The sequence below is a fragment of the Pan paniscus genome, chromosome 21 (genome assembly GCF_029289425.2).
Source record: "Pan paniscus chromosome 21, NHGRI_mPanPan1-v2.0_pri, whole genome shotgun sequence".
NCBI lineage: Eukaryota > Metazoa > Chordata > Mammalia > Primates > Hominidae > Pan > Pan paniscus.
Window position 1 is genome coordinate 50,422,128 of NC_073270.2, and position 15,237 is coordinate 50,437,364.

At 49.5% G+C, this 15,237-nt stretch overlaps 1 long non-coding RNA gene across 6 annotated transcripts in view; it reads right to left on the minus strand.

Moving 5' to 3' along the window:
• Positions 1 to 15,237, minus strand: part of LOC106634193 (uncharacterized) — an 89,391-nt gene that overhangs the window by 32,486 nt on the left and 41,668 nt on the right. For all 6 annotated transcript variants that reach the window (XR_010110999.1, XR_010111000.1, XR_008622344.2 and 3 more), the window contains one exon: positions 6,147 to 6,263. This is a non-coding gene — a long non-coding RNA (uncharacterized LOC106634193). The remainder of the gene's footprint in view (positions 1 to 6,146; positions 6,264 to 15,237) is intronic.

Sequence of the window (15,237 nt, forward strand, 5' to 3'; positions counted from 1 at the left end):
GCTCCACCTCCCGGGTTCATGCCATTCTCCTGCCTCAGCCTCCCTAGTAGCTGGGACTACAGGCACCCGCCACCACGCCCAGCTAATTTTTTGTATTTTTAGTAGAGACGGAGTTTCACCGTGTTAGCCAGGATGGTCTCGATCTCCTGACCTCGTGATCTACCTGCCTCAGCCTCCCAAAGTGCTGGGATTACAGGCGTGAGCCACTGTGCCCTTCCTAATTAGCTAAATTTTATGTTATGTATATTTTGCTGCAATTAAAATTTTTTAAGTGAGGTATCTATAAGGAAAGGTGAGAAAATATTTAAGATACAAAGATAATAAAATCCAGAGCAAGAACAGTATAAAAGTCCTGTTTCCTTCTGTTGAAATATATCAAAATATTCAACAGAAGACCCCAGGATAGGAAAGATGTGAAATTCTGGACTGGATCATCAGGTCCGACGGATTTACAAAGAAGGTGGCCGAGGATCTGTCTCCTCAGCCTTCACTCCCTCACTGACTGTGGGAAAATAAAGGGCTTGGGGTTTGGGGAGGAGGTGTTGCAGGAGGAGCGGCAGCTCCAGCTATGAGACCTCACCCAGAGGGGGCCACTTCTGCCCCTCCAGATGCCAGGCAGGGGACATGGAAGGGTTTGGGGATTCGTTGTGGGCTGGGGTGGGGGTAGCTTGCAGGGTTCTGCTTGGGTCTTGTTCCCTAGGGCCTCCTGGAGGGTGGAGTGGTCTTAGCAGCAAGAAGCTGGAGTTGGATGTTGGATTCCTGAGGGCCAAGGAAGGACTTGCAAGGGACCTCCAGAAGGAGAAGTGCATCCCCCCCAGGGTCAAGAGTGAGGGAGCCCTGCAGCAATGGCCATCTGTGGGACATCTGTGACACTGTCAGCTGGAAGCCAGCAGGATGGCGGCAGCTCAAGTGAGACCCTTCCCCTCCCCTTACTATCTCCACAGCCCCCACTTGTGGGGGAGGGGAGGAGGTCTACAGAAGGAGCCCCCCAAACTGCCTCCCCAGGACAGGCCCCAGCTGGGCAAGGGGAGAAGGTTTAAACCCAGATCCAATTGGGAATTTGGATTAATAGCTTGACTGGACATTTTAAATTTGAGTTGAGACCATGTTTGTGACTTAAAGTAATGGTAGAACTGTCTTATGTAAGAATTGGGGCCAGGCACACTTTGGGAGCCCGAGACAGGTGGATCACTTGAGGTCAGGAGTTCGAGACCAGCCTGGCCAACATGGCAAAACCTGTCTACTAAAAATACAAAAATTATCCAGGCATGGTGGTGTGTGCCTGTAGTCCCAGCTACTTGGGAGGCTGGGGCAGAAGAATTGCTTGAACCTGGGAGGCAGAGGTTGCAATGAGCAGAGATTGCCCCACTGTACTCCAGCCTGGCTGACAAAGTGAGTGAGACTTCGTCTCAAAAAAAAGAGTTGGTCCCATTCTCCAGTGGGCTGGCCTTGGCTTGTCTCATGGTGGAGGAGGCTGGCGGGGGTGGGTCAGGTTCAGGGGGGTGGGGGAAGGTGGGGAGCAGAGGGTGGGAGAGAGAGAGAGAGAGTCTGCAAGGACTGCATTCTTTTTGAGGCTCAGGCTCAGAACTAGCACAAGGTCACTTCCACCACATTCAATGGACCAAAGAGAGTCCCAAAGCCAACCCACATTGGAGAGAACGAAGGCAAAGTCACATTGCAAAGGGGTGTGGAAACAGATAGTGGTGCAGAATCTGGCCCACTTTCATAATCAGTCCACTGGAAGACTTTGTTTTCCTCGCAAGGAAGGTTGGAAATGTAGACTCACTGCTTGTCCAGGCAGAAGAGGAAATGAGTTCAGGGAAGAGCTTGCCAGTCCCCAGCCTTTGCCCAGCCCCCTACTCATGCACATTTAGGCACACACCTACTGTGTGCTTAGCCCAGCAGGGTAGATTAGAGAGAGCGAGGGCGTCGGGATAGAGGGCCTGATTCCCCAACTGGGTGACTATCACTTCCGGTCTCATGACCTCCATGTTCTCATCTGTAAAATGGGGATAAACATCCTCATCATCTCTCCTGCCATTGGTATGGTGGTGATAAAAAACACTTTATCGATTCATGAAAGTCATCAGACAAAGTGGATGATGCTGTCCCTGCCCTCAAAGGTGTTAAATAAAGAAGATGAGAATTCAATACATGTCCCCAGATCTGGTGAGGCTGTAGGGGTTGTGTTAACAAGGGAGGGAGAGACATCAGAGAGCTGTTGGCAGGGGAGAGCCCTGTGGCCAAGCCTTGACAGATGGTGAACAGAATCTGGAAAGACAGAGGGCATGGGGCATGGCAGGGTGTGGAAACAGCACACTTGCAAAGGTGTGGAGGCTGGACACATGTGATATAAGGCAGGGTCCCCTACCCCATGATTCAAAGCAGAAATTCGCAAAGACTTTGATGTAGGCTGGGCTGGGAGTTGACTACACTTGCATGCCTGTTGCTTGGCAGGATGGGTTTCAAAAAAGAAAAAAATATAATAATGAAAGATTGAAAACAGATTATTGGGGAGAAAAGTATCCCAGGCGCTAGACGGCTGTCTCTGCAGCCTCTGGCTCCTGTCCCACCCATTCCCCGGCCCTGACGCAAGGCTGGCTGGAAGAAGGTGTTCTCGAGATTGTTCAGGCTGAGGGCCTGACTGGCAGGAGACTGAAGCCTACCCCATTCCTGCCTGGGTGCCAAGCTCTGCATGAGGTTTAAATATACCCACAGCCTGACACTATGCCCTAGATCATGCTAAATGTTTCCATACTCCTTGAATTCTCTTCTCAAGGTTCATTTATTGTCCCCATTTTTCAGATGAGTAAACTGAGGCCCAGAGAGGTTAACTGGTTTGCCCACAGTCACACAGCCAGACAAGTTTGAGTATGTCTGATTCTATTGCCTTATTCCAGGTTTGGGGTACAGGCAGAGTAGGGAGAGGTTTAGGATGGCAAAGAAGAATGTTCCAGGAGGAACAGAGTTAGTGTAAGGGCAGTCTAATCTAGAGTCAGAATTTGGAGCTGTTTGTTACAGCAGCATGACCTAGCCTATCCTGACTGATACAAATCATGGTAAACTAATTTATATGTCCTGAAAAATATTAGAACTTAGCATCTACCTCTTAGGAGAGCTTTTTTTTTTTTTAACTTTTACATTTTGGCAAAACACACCGAACATAAAATTTACCATCTAAGCAATTTTAAATGTACAATGCATGGCTTTAAGTACATTCACATTATTGAGTTTCTATCACCATCCTTCCACAGAACTCGTCATCTTGCAAAACTGAAATTCTAAACCCATTAAGGAAACTTCTCATTTCCCCCTCCCCAGCCCCTGGCAATTCCACTTTCTGTCTCTATGAATTGGACTACTTTTGACAGATACCTCCTATAAATGGAATCACACAGTATGCATCTTTCTGTGACTGATTTATTTCACTTAGCATAATGTCCTCAAGCTTCATCCCTGTTGTAGCATGTATCAGAATTGCCTTCCTTTTTTAAGGCTGAAAATCTTCCATTGTGTGGATACACTATATTTTGCTTATCCACTAATCTATCAATGGACACTTGAGTGCCTTTCACCTTTTGGCTATTGTGAATAATCTGCTATGAACATGGACACACGAATATCAGAGGCAGCCTTTTCAAGCAAAGGGTTTTTGGGGAAAAAGCCACAGTCCAGGACTCTAGGCTTGGCCACTAACTTGCTGTGTAGCTGTGGGCACATTGCTTCCTGTATCGTGTATGGCAATTCTAACTCTCTCCACCTTCACTGCCTACTCACAGCCGTGTGCTGGGGACCAGATTAGACCATGGACTATGAAACTCTCAGCAAAGAAAAAGCCACGAGGGGCTGTTATTGTTATTACTCAGTGGGGTCAGGGCAGTGGCTTCCCAAAGGCATGAGTCACTCATGGTGGAATTCCAGACATCAGGAGGGCCGTTCTGGGCAGCAGAGCCCAGATTCCACACAGAGCAGTGACCCTGACCCGGAGCCCCTAGGGGAGCCACACCCTTTCTCTTTGGCCACTGGCTGCTGTGAGGAAGGAGTCAGTGAATGTCATAATCATATGGGCACTTAGGGTGAGAGCCTCCAGTCCCACTGCCTCACGTAACTATTTAAGGAGGCTCAGAAAGGGTCATGCACTTGCCCAGAGTCACACAGCTAGACAGTGGTGGAAGCTGGTCTGGGTCAGATTTGGACATCTACAGAAGCCCTTCTCCTCCCTGCTGGCACCCCTCTTAGCCCCAGCATGTGAGGAAGGCAGCTGTCTCCCTGAGCTCCGTCCATCTATGCCTTGGGTTTAGCCATGTTGACGGCTGTAACAAATAACTCCAAAACCTCAGTGGCTTTGCATTATAAATGCTTGGTTCTTTCTCACATCAAACTGCAATAAGTCTTGACAGGAGGGATCTGTTTTCTGCAGGTCATATAGGGATTGAGACTTTTCCTATTTGTGGCTTTCCTCATTCTCAGAGTCCTCTCCATTCAGCAGGCAGATGGCAGAAAGATTGTGGGTAGAAGATTTTTATAAGCCAGACCTGAAATCAGTACAATTATTTTTGCTTACATCCCATTGGCCAGACCTCAGTCACATGACCACATCTAACTGCAAAGAAGGCTGGGAAATGTATCCCACATGTGTGCCCAGGAAGAAGAAGATGGCTATTGGTGAGCCTTGGTAGTCTTCCACAAGAACATGACCCAGTTCTGGCCAATAAAACATAAAGAAAGTATGCTGGGACAGGAGGTTTGAGAAGGGCTGGCCTCAATTATTATATAAAAAGGGGTGTGGGGAAGGTCCCCTATTCTTTCCCTTTAAGTGGTTGCATGAGGATGTGATGTCTGGAACTTTGGCAGCCATGTTGAGAGCATGACGGGCCAAGCCTCAGGGCTACAGCCAATATACTGAGGGTGCTGAAGCCAAAATGCGAGTCTTAGATGACATCATTGAACCTCTGAATGAACCAAACCTGGAGCCACGTAACCTCCAGATTTCTTGACTGCGAAGGCACCTATTATTGAATTCAGGAGTAATAGGGTATTCTATTACTTGCAGCCTAAAACCTCCTAACTGATTGACACTCAGGTGCAAATGCTGAAAACAGCTAAGAGGACAAGGTTAAGCCATGCCAGCTGCCACAACGAATAACTCCAAAACCTCAGTGGCTTTGCACTACAAATACTTGGTTCCCTTGAAACCCCTCCTCTGCTTGAAGTTAGGTAGAGCCAAGTAACATAGCTTTGGCCTACTCTGGATGTTGTGCTTTTTTGGGGGAGTTGGGGACAGAGCAGCAGTTCAAGCACAAAATGAGCAGCTGCTTTGTGCCAGGTCCTTTGTACACATAATGTATACACGGGAGCAAAATGCCTGGACTCAAATCTTGAGTCTGCCACCTCACCAGATGTGACCTTGGGCAAAGTCAATCAACCTCACTGAGCCCTAGTTTCCCCGTTGAAAACATTGGGGTGATTATTCTACCCACAGAGTAAAGGATTAAATGTCCAATTCAGATAAAGAACTTGGCACATTATCTGTAAATAAACACTTAAAAGATTCTGACCAGAACCTGGTGGGATGTGAGTAATATCAACCCCACCTTAGAGATGGGGAGTCTAGGGTTCAAGGAAATGAAGTCCAAGGACATATAAATAATAACAGACAGAGCCTGGATTTTAATACAGACCTAATTGAGCACCTGCTATGTGCCAGGCATTGTGTGAGGTGTTTAGATATATTATCCCATTGAACATACTAGCAATCCTGCATGGGAGGTATTATTATTATCATTATTGTTATTCCTATTGGACAAATGAGAAAGCCAAAACTCAGAGAAGTGAAAAGACTTGCCTACAGGCCAGGTCAAGATGCAGTATTTGAACCTAGGCTGAGTCCAAGCCTTTATTCTTTCCACCATGTATAAGCCTCCCTAACAGAAGCCCACCAGACTATTATAGTGGAATTATAGGCATCAGAGGAGTAACACATTTGGTTCCCATGGCTATTCAGGGTTCCCTGAAGTCATCCCCAAAAGCTGGCTGCCAGTCCAGCCTGTCACCAAGGTTGTCCTGGTGATGGCTTTACCCTCACTCCTCCAGTAGAATAACTGGGCCCTGGAGTGGATGGTCCTGAGGGAGGAAGTTTGGCTCACTTGATAAAGCAGAACTTTCAAACACTTTGAGCTCATCCATGATGGAATAGGCTGCCTTGGGATGCGATGAGTTCTGTGGTCCTGGGAGGATACAAGCAGAGAAAGTCTGGTGGCCACCTGCAAGGAAGATTATTAAGACAGTTACTGCATAGAAAGTGAAATTAGATTCAAAGACCTTTCAGGTTTGAAATCTGTGGTTGCAAGATTCTCAGGTCCCATTTTCTCAGATTCCAGTCTAAGATTACATGATACTCAAAATCCAGGAATCTAAGGCTGCACGAGTTTTCTCCTTGGATTTTTTGTTCCCTATTTAGGCAGTTAGACTGCAGAACATCTACTGACTCAGGAAACAGATGTGTTAGTAAAAGCAGAGAATACATTTCTGGGTTTCAAAAACACCCCTTCCTCCCAGGAAAGAACATTCCTAAGGGACTTGGGCATCTTGAACACCTAATGAATCTGAAAGAGGCTCTCACTTTCTGTGACTGTCTTTAGGGACTGTCCACAAATACTCTGTTTCTTTTCCTTTTAGGGTGCCTTAGTCTGTTCAGGCTGCTACAACAAAACATCTTAGACTGGGTAATTTATAAACAACAGAAATTCATTGCTCACAGTTCTGGAGGTTGGGAAATTCAAGATCAAGGCTCCAGCAGACTCAGTGTCTGGTGGGAGCCTGTTTCTTATAGATGGTGACTTCTGTGTGTCCTCACATGGCAGAAGGGACAGATGGGCTCCCTCAAGCCTCTTTTACAAGAACACTAATCCCATTCATGGGTGGAGCCCTCCTGACCTAATCAACTTCCAAAGGCCCCACCTCTTAAGGCTATCACTGTGGGGATTAGGTCTCAACATCTGAACTTCGGGGAACACATTCAGACCACAGCACAGGCCCATAGTAGGATTTCCACTTGAACTCCCTCCTCTGCTTGAAGTTAGGTACAGCCAAGTAACAAGCTTTGGCCAATGAAATGTGTGCAGAAGTGAAGTGTGCCACTTCCTGGGGGAGACTTTAGGAGCCAGTCTGTGGCTTGATGCTTTCTCTTGCCCTGTGCTGTGCAACAGTTGAAATGGTGGTTGTTCTATCAGCTGGGATCCAGGAGCAAGGAGACACAGAGCAGCGCAGCAGCTGCCCAGCAGGGGATGTGCATCAGGAGCCACTGAGAAACAGGACTTGAGCGTTGCTGTTACTGTAGCAGAACTCACCCTACCCTGACTGATGCACAGCTCTCCCCTCCCCTCCCTCCTTCCTCCCATCTAAGAAGGCTGGGAAGGAGGTCAGAGAAAAAGCTATGAGTGAGCATATTTTGGATTTTGTTGGTCAGTGGGCCCCAGAGAGCTTTGAAGAATTCAGAAGCAGAGAGCAGGGAGGATCTCAAGAGATAAAATGGCCAAGAGGGCCAGAGACAACCTCACGCCTAGACACAATTGGGGGGAAAAAATGAATGGAGCTGGGAAAGTGATGGGGTTGGGAAAAAAAATCCCAATTGAATAAGATGAATTTTCTGCCCACATATGGAATGGAGCATTGAAATGAGAATGAATTTAAAATAGATTACATTTCCAGCCCATCTGAATTTCAGACTGAGAATATCTGCTGCACATAATTCAAGATCCCACAGTCTCAAGAGGCTTGGGTCCTGGGCTTTGACGACGACTCTTTTCCTGGGCAGAAGGTTGTACATGGACACTGGGAGCACCTAGGCCTGGAAGCTGGGAGAACTAGGCTCTCCTGTCTGATGTCACTTTCCCTGTCACTTTCCCAGGGAGGCCTTCCCTGACTGCCTGACTTAAAAGGAACTTCCTCTACCACCCTGGCCATTCTCTATTCCTCTTCTTAACATCAATTGACACACCACAAGTTTTCATTTTTTTTTTTTTTTTTTCTTGAGATGGAGTCTCACTCTGTCGCCCAGGCTGGAGTGCAGTGGCACGATCTCAGCTCACTGCAACCTCCACCTCCCAGGTTAAAGCGATTCTCCTGCCTCAGCCTCCCGAATAGCTGGGACTACAGGCACGTGCCACCACGTCCAGCTATACTTATGTGTTTATTGTCTATTTCCTCACTTGATTGTAAGTTTCAAAATGGCAGATATTCCTCTCTCTCTCTCTCCCTCTTTTTTCTTTTCCCTTTTATTTATAAAAAATTTCAAACATACAGAAAACCTATCATGAAGACCCATTTACCGCTTACCCATCATCTAGATTTCCAACTGTTAACATTCTACTGTATTTGCATCATGTTTTTTGGTGCTGGCATTTTCTGAAGTATATAATATTCTTCACTATATTTCCTTTTAAAAAATTGAAGATGGCTGGGCGCGGTGTCTCACGCCTATAATCCCAGCACTTTGGGAGGCCAAGGTGGGCGGATCACGAGATCAGGAGATCAAGACCATTTTGGCTAACATGGTGAAACCCTGTCTCTACTAAAAATACAAAAAATTAGCTGGGCGTGGTGGCGGGTGCCTACAGTCCCAGCTACTTGGGAGGCTGAGGCAGGAGAATGGCATGAACCCAGGAGGTAGAGCCTGTGGTGAGCCGAGATGGCGCCACTGCATTCCAGCCTGGGCGACAGAGCGAGACTCCGTCTCAAAAAAAAAAAAAAAAAAAAAAAAAAATGAAGGTAAGGAGTTTTGTCTGTTGTATTCACTGCCATATTACTCACTGCCTGGAAGTTGATAGGCCTTCAGCAAATAGTTGCTGAGTGAGTAGATGGCATTAAGTCCTCATGACAACCCTGTGCAGTAGGTGTTATTGTCCCCCATTTTACAGAAGAGGAAACTAAGGCACAGAGAGGAAAAGTAACTTCCCCAAGGCCACATGGTTGGCAGGTGATGAAAGGGGGATTTGAGCTCAGGCGGGCTGAGTTCAGAGCCCATGCATTTAGCGCACAATTGCTCCCTGCGGGCAATGGCCGTTCATCTCCAACTGGGATGTTTATTCATCCTCTTTAGATATCATCTACAGAGGAGACCCAGAGGAAGAAGAGGGGCTCACAGGCTGGCCAAAAGCAGGTGATCTTCCTCTGGGGACCTGATGATCTCACAAAGCCTGGGGCCTTCTGTCCTGCCCTGGGGTGGAGACAGAAGACTCCTTCCCAGACGAGTGACCTTTAGGGTTTGTTATGAATAGAGATTCCTTCTGGGGAACGTGATGGCTGATGCTGGGAACCCGGGTCCCCAGATTTAACCCCTAGGAATGTGGAGAGGAATCTCCAGACCTCCACCCAGGAGGCCAGCTCTCCCAGCCACCCAGGCCAGCCAGAAGAGGGTGGTTCTAAGCAGCTCTTCCAGTTATTGGACCACTGGGAGGTGGACTGGAACCTTCCATGTCCAGGCTGGGAGGCAACTCCTCAGAGTAAAAATAACTCTAGGCTTCAAAATCCTGGGGTCTGCCTCTTCCTCCCCAGCTATGTGACATTCACTGGACAGGTGCCTCATGTGGGGGAACTTTGGTTTTCACATCTATCTAATGGGACTAAATATTATACCAACCTCTCAGCAGGGCTGGGACTAGGGTGAAGCCAGCCAGGTGCTCAAGGCATAACATTTAGGGAGGTGCTTGTTCTGAGGCACCAACCCTGCACTTGCTCAGGCCCCGGGGTGAGGGCCTCGGTAGATTTGCACCCTGGTCACCTTGCTGCCTCAACCTGGCCCCAGCCCTGCCTCCCAGGGTTGTCGTGGGAAGGAAATGAGATATTGTATACAAAGCATGTTAGCACAGCACGTAGCATGCCCTTAGTGCTCACTTGTGGGGAAAATTCTGTTATTGTTCTTTTTTTTTTTTTTTTTTTTGAGAGAGAGTCTCGCTGTGTCACCCAGGCTGGAGTGCAGTAGCACGATCTTGGCTCACTGCAACTTCTGCCTTCCGGGTTCAAGTGATTGCCCCGTCTCAGCCTCCTGAGTAGCTGGATTGCAGGTGTGCACCATCATGCCTGGCTAATTTTTTTTTTTTTTTTTTTGAGATGGAGTCTCGCTCTGTCACCCAGGCTGGACTGCAGTGGTGTGATCTCGGCTCACTGCAAATTCCGCCTCCCGGGTTCACGCCATTCTCCGGCCTCAGCCTCCTGAGTAGCTGGGACTACAGGCGCCCACCACCACACCTGGCTAATTTTTTTGTATTTTTAGTAGAGACAGGGTTTCACCGTGTTAGCCAGGATGGTCTCGATCTCCTGACCTCGTGATCCGCCCACCTCGGCCTCCTAAAGTGCTGGGATTACAGGCGTGAGCCACCGCACCTGGCCAATTTTTGTATTTTTAGTAGAGACGGGGTTTCGCCATGTTGGCCAGGCTGATCTAGAACTCCTAATTTCAAGTAATCCGCCTGCCTAGGCCTCCCAAAGTGCTGGGCTAGGATTACAGGCGTGAACCACCGCACCCAGCCTGTTCCTATTATTTTTATTGACTGCCTTTCTGAGGTTGGCTGGGCCTGTTTCCCAGCAGTGGCCCTGCCTTGGACCTCTTGCCATGGCCTTCGTCTCTCCCTCCACTTGTACATATTACAGCCTTTTTATTATTTATCCCCTCTTAGCATGGTTTGATTCCCATTATTTACTGGTTCCTTGTCCCATGTCTCCTCCTCTGTGTCGACAGCCTGGAAACAATGATTGCTAATATTTACCAAGTGCTCACCATGTGCCAAGCCCTGGGCTAAGCATTTACATGCTGGATCTCATCTCATCTTTACAATGATCCTATGAGGTAGGGACTATGATTATACCCATTTTTCAAATGAGGAAATGGAGGCACTTAAAAATTGAGTAACTTGCCCAAGGATGCATTGTTAGAAAAGGATGGAGCTGAGGGTAGAATCAAGATGGCTTAATCCCCAAAACCCACGAGATGGAACCCAGAACACTGCCTCTTCCACTCTTCACCAGCTTCTGCCCTGCAGGGTACATGCAGATGGCTCCAAGCAGGGGCCCCATTGCTCACTGGGGGAAACTGGCCTCCCTGAGCTAAGTCAGGCCCTGGGCAGAGGGACAGATGCTCTCTGTGCATCTCTAGGCCACAGCAGGGCGTTTCCAAGTCCTTCCCAGACCAGACGGCGGCTTCTGCTGTAGGTTATAGTAATAACAACAGCGTTGAGCACTCACACTGTACCAGAGCAGGGGTGGCGCCACGCTGCACGCCTGCCGCCCAGGGTCTCCACAGTCCTCACGCTGCCCTTGCATTGATTATTGTCTTTATGTGACCAGTGTGGTAGCTCAGGTGTCAAGACCTCAAGGCACCCGGCCAGGGTCGCATCTCACGTCTATGGCAGATCCAAGATCTGAACTTGGACTTGTCTGAATCCTGGATAAGCTGGGGGGTGAAGCTGGCTGCTCAGGGTCCTGTGTGCCCCTCAGCCCTGTTCCTACCACCTCTGTGCCTCCTCCCTGCTGGCAGCCACTGTGGCCACAATGGGGTTAACCCCAGAGGAAGGCATTGAAGGCGCTGGGGCTGGGGTGGGAAGGAAGGCATATTTCGGGGCTCCAAGGACTTGAAGCCTAGCTGCTCCATGCCCAGGCTCTGGGACCCCCAATACATGCACACATTGTTTTAAATGAAGTGGAACTCCAGGCAGGCAAGTTTTGATTTAGGGGAGACAGCTCCTCCATGGTAATGATACTGAGCCTTGTTATTTGAGCAAATAGGTTTTCTCCCAGCCTCTTACTCCTTTCTTTGTAATTCATCTTCCATCCTGGCCACATGCAGGCCCTGCTTGGAACTCTCTGGGGACTCCTACCCCACAGGATAGTCTAAAACCCTGCCCCGGTATTCAAGGCTGTTTGCAGATATTCCTCAACCCCACCACCCGTTGCTCCCAAAATTCACACACCCCAGACCTGCACACCACAGTTGTTGCTATTCCACACACAGGTCGCTGGGAGCAGTGCACGGCCCAGCCCCGCCTTTCTGCAAGTGGATCCCTCTGCCTGGAAAGTCCTCCCTCCCCTCCTCTGGATCCTCCTGGGTCAGGCTGGGTGCTCCTCTGAACTCCCAGGCTGAGGGTTGCTGTGTAATTTGATACTACATTGACATTGCAGGAAGATCATGTATGGCTGAGTAGCTAAAAATGCAGGCTTTGAACTTGGATGTGGGTTCAGCCTCAGCTGTATCTCCCGCCAGCTGTGGGACATTGGGCTGGCGTCTCTGAGCCTCAGTTTGCTTCTCTGAACATAGAATGATACGCCCTACTCCATTAAGGTGCTGAGGGTGAAGGAAACCACGGGCTCAGTGTGGGCAGCTTGGCCAGGGCTCCAAGTGCATCGGGTGTTCATGTAGTCCTTCTAGTGCCAGGCGGTCATTAGCAACTTGGTGCCAGTCTCTGAGCTGGTCTCCAGGACGGAGCAGTGGAGGGACCATGTAGCCCCTGCTCCCACAAACACAGACATTGGACAGCCAATTAGTTACCCCAGTTCGTTACCATGGAGACTATAATTAGGGATTATAGTCACCCTGCCCAAGCGCACAGGCCTCACCTCCCATCCTTGCCTTAGCTTTGAAGCTCCCTGGAGCAGGATCTAAACTGGATTTGTCTCTGTAACCTCAGTTCCTCATTATTCATGGTCGGAATGCTCAGCAAACGTTTAAGTGGAAGAGATTTCCATAACAAACACTTGGGAGTTCAGAGGAGCACGCGGTCCAACCTGAACAGAGCAGGAGGATCTCAGAGGAGGGAGGCCACTAGGTAGGATGTGGCGCCACTAAGGGTAGCACTTAGTTTGTGACAAGGACTGTTCTAAGCACACCACTTAGATCATCTATTAAATTCTCACTTATTTATTTTTAAATTTTGTTTATTTATTATTTATTTATTTATTTATTTATTTATTTATTTATTTATTTTGAGATGGAGTCTCGCTCTCCAGGCTGGAGTACAGTGGCACAATCTTGGTTCGCTGCAGCCTCTTCCTCCCAGGTTCAAGCGATTTTCCTGCCTCAGCCTCCCAAGTAGCTGGGATTACAGGCATGTGCCACCACGCCCGGCCAATTTTTGTATTAAGAGATGAGGTTTCGCCATGTTCACCAGGCTGATCTCGAACTCCTGACCTCAAGTGATCTGCCCGCCTTGGCCTCCCAAAGTGCCAGGATTACAGGCGTGAGCCACTGCGCCCAGCCAGTGATCACTTATTTAGATCACTTACTAAAATCATTTAATTATGTCAACACCTCTGTGAAGTATGTACTCTTATCACCATTCCCATTTCACAGATGGGGAAACTGAGGCACAGAAAAGCTAAGTAAACTGCTCAGAGTTACAGAGCCTGCGAGGGCCACAGCCAGAATTCAAACCCAGGCCATCTGCCTCCACAGGCCACTTTCTATGTCCCTCTCCCGAGATGATGTCACTTTCCCAGGGGTGTCTGGAAAGGGTCTGGCCCCTGGTCCCAGCTCAAGCAGCTGTCCAGGGAAGCCTGAAGACCTGGCCCATCTCCACTGCCCACCAGGCTTCTCTGCGCTCCACTTCCCAGGTGGACTGTGGAGGCAAATAAGGCCCCAGCTGCAGCCTCTGAAGACTCCTGCCAAGCTGGCACTTTGAGGCCTGGGGGTGTCCCAGGGGATCCCAGCCCAGCAGCTGGGCTGACCTCAGGGCCAGTGTTTCCGTAAACACCCGGAGAGCCAGCCCCACGTGGTTGGTCTGTGGGTTGCTGGCCAAGAGGGGCTGAGGTTTGGCTGACCTTGTGCGGTTTCTTTCAACAAGGCTACTTCCACCCCCTCTGCCTGGCTGGGATTCCAGTAATGAAATGTTTTCTCTGGGGCTAGGGCAGCTGATGGGGCTGGTGGGGTGGGGCACTGGGGTCTTCCTGTCCCACGTGCCCTCCACCCCGGGCTTCTGGAAGCTGGTCTAGATGCCCCTAGCTGCCGCCTGGGCAGCCCATATGCCCACGCCGGTCCCTGGTAGTGAACTGGCCCGTAAGGGGACCAGGTCTCGGGATCTGAGCATGGAGCAGGGGCTGCGCCCAAGAGATAGGGTGTGGCTAGACTTTCCCCTGCTGGTCCTTTCCGGGGATCTGAGGGGAAACTTCTCCTGGGGACACACCCGGGTAGCTCAGAGATGGAAGAAAAGGTCTCCATTACAGCTGCCACCTCTTCCCCACCCAAAGAGAGTGTCTGCAGGGGGCCGTGGGGCAGGGGTGAGTACTGAAGGAATACTAACTACGATCACTGCTACCATCTCCTGAATGTCACTGCCCCAGCCCTTTAATTCTCACAACAAACCTTGGAAACTGAGGCTTAGAGAGAGGAAGTGGCTGGCCCAAGGTCACATAGTGAGTAAATGAGCAGAGCTTCTCCCCCTTTCCCTTGAATCACCTCTATCTTCCTGTCCAGATGCCAGGCAGCAGGAACTAGCAGGTGCTTTTGGGTCATCTTTTAAGAGGCAATATAGCACAATGAGTGGAGAGCAGGGACTCAAGGGTCAGCCACCTGGGTTCAAATCCCAGCTCTGCTTCCTACTGGCTATGTGACCTTGGGCAAGTCACTCAACTTCTTGGTTCCTCAGTCTCCCCACCTGTATAATGAGGATAATAATGATGCCTCCTTTAGGGGGTTTCTGTGAGGATTGCATATACACGTGACACATCATAAGCCCTGCGCCATGCTAGTTATCCTAGCCTCTCACTCTTCCCATTGAAAAGGACCCAGAGATGGAGGCAAATTCTGCAGGGGTCATGCCCGGGGCAGAGCATGGTTCAGCTATGTCTCCTATGGTGCTGCCAAGGAGCCACCATGTGCTTGAGCTGAGAGGAGCCACCTGGCACCAGACACTTGACCTCCTCGAGGGAAGGGAGGCTCTGCAAAGAGCAGGGGATGGTGGAGGAGCCTGGCTTTATCTTCCATCCTTCAGGAGCGGGGAAGGGCAGTGTCAGAGCCAGGAGAGGAGAGAAGCGAATGAACGTGCTGTGTGAGCTCCAGTCAGTCCCTACTGACTCTGGGCCTGTCACTCCTGCTGAGGGACTCGGGTGTTTGGACTCTTAGACTTGGAGGGGCTCCTCGGTGGGGCCTTGGGGGCTGCTCTGGGTGAGGGCTCTCACCATTTGCTTCATCCCAAACCACTGTCCTTGGGCCTGTTTTAATTATTAGAGTGTAGCATGGGGTTTTGCTCT